The following is a 2,325-nucleotide window of genomic DNA, read 5'->3' as shown; positions in this document are numbered from 1 at the left end:
ATGTAGATGATATTTTTACTATATGGGATGAAAAATGGGGTTCTTTTAATGACTTCTTCATAGAATCAAACAACCTAGCAAGTAATTTAAGTTTCAAAGTAGAATGGGAAGAAGGAAAAATCCCATTTCTGGACACTTTGGTCATGAGAGGTCCGGACGACCAATTGTCCTTTTCAGTGTACAGGAAGCCCACACACACCGGCAGCTACCTACATTTCTTTAGTCATCACCCGGATAATATCAAATGTAGTGTAGCGTAGGGCCTGTTTCTTAGAGCATACAGGATATACAGCCCACAACATTTGGATGCAGAATTAACATTAATTCAATCACAACTTTCAAAGCTAGGATACCCAGGGTGGTTTTTGTCCAAAGCCCTGAGGAAAGCAAAATACAATTTTTATAAAACATCCAACCTTGATGATAAATTCAAATGGAGCAAGAATAACTTGTCATTACCATATAGTGATTCCATTAATGCAGCTTTCAAACTTTTGCCCAATGATGATGTCAAACTAATTTTTAATTACCCAAACAGTTTATTCAGGAAAGTAGTGAATGTACACCGACGCACCAACGTAGAAAACAGCCCCGGTGTGTACAAACTTACCTGCAAAGACTGTGATGAAGTATACTGGGGCCAAACAGGAAGAGACTTAACCACGAGAATAAAGGAGCATAAAAAATCCGTTAAGTACGGACAAGAAAATTCAGCTGTTTCTCCACACCAGTAAGGAGGACCACCGCATGGATTGGGAAAAGGCTGAAATTATTTATAAATCCCAGTGTAGTTTTCGAAGAAAAATTATTGAATCTTCTCTCATTAAACACCTACCCAATTTTAATTTATCGAAAGGTCAATGGTCACCAGACTGGATCACATGGATGACAGTAAACAAATTGATTATGAAAGCGGCAGGACAGATTCCCACATACCAACCCCAAGCAACTTGAGTCCCCCTGCCCGCGTCTCCTAATTGTTCTCTCCCTGTCCATATTTATACTTGTTAACTCTATTCCTTTGTATCATTCTGCTGAAGAGGACCACAGTCAGTGGTCGAAATATACAGATAATTAGTATTTCTGATTTCTTTTCTCTGACAGTGGGTTAACAAGTTTCATATATATATATATATATATATATATATATATATATATATATATATATATATATATATGTGTGTGTGTGTGTGTGTGTGTGTGTGTGTGTGTGTATACACATATATAATTAAACTAACTAACCAGTCCCTCCGTCCTAATGGGTACTTTTTTTTCTTCTTTTTACTCTAATTGCAGCCAAGCTACTATATGAATCCATTTGGAACGATTGTGTATTTCATACAGGAGGAACCAAGAAAAGAGGGAGGGAGGGAGGGAGGGGTGGTGAATGGGAGTGGAGTATGTAGGGATGAAATGGGTGGGAGTGGATCTATGCCTTTGACTTTTGGCTACCTCCCTTGTAAGGGGGAAAAAGCCGTTAGTATACAGTATGTACAGTATATGTATGTATACAAATGATAGCATGAAACATATATGCTCAAAATGATTTAATTTGACTTGAGTTCATTCATTTCAGCACGATATAATTTCACACACATTTCAAACCAATACTATTACATATGGGATAACCAACAAACATAAAGAATCTAGACTGAGTTACAGGTAAGAATATAATAATATACTAGGATTAAACCAAAACAGCCAAATAAGGGGGCTTATTTTCATTGATGTCAAAAGATATATATATATACATATATATATATATATATATATATATATATATATATATACATATATATATACATGTATACATATATATATGTATATATATATGTATATACATGTGTATGTGTGTGCGTGTATATATATATGTGTGTGTGTGTGTATATTTATATACATACATATATATATATATATATATATATATATATATATATATATATATATATATGCGGAAAAACTACCAAGGAAAAAGATAAACTGATGACCAAGCGTTTTAGTCTATTCAGACATCCTCAGGGTACATAGAAATGAAAAAGGACACAAGAATATATACACAGAGTATAAGGTCAGGAAGGGAACCGGGGAAGGTTGTGAGGCTCTATTGTCGACCTGACCCATTCGTGGCAGCGGACGTTTGGGCCACTACCTTTTTCATAATAAAATTGCCCAGCTTGTACATACCATGAATTAAATCTAAGTTATTGACAAATGTATCTTTGATCAGACTGGATTCTATTATATTTCTAGTCAAATATGAATTGTTTTTAACAATTTCTTTAGCACCCTCCCAATTTATGCAATGATTGAAGTCCCGTAGGCGAA

Source organism: Oratosquilla oratoria, chromosome 12 (assembly GCF_046742065.1).
Source record: "Oratosquilla oratoria isolate Oo_2021 chromosome 12, ASM4674206v1, whole genome shotgun sequence".
Taxonomy (NCBI): domain Eukaryota; kingdom Metazoa; phylum Arthropoda; class Malacostraca; order Stomatopoda; family Squillidae; genus Oratosquilla; species Oratosquilla oratoria.
This window is presented reverse-complemented; position numbering follows the sequence as displayed.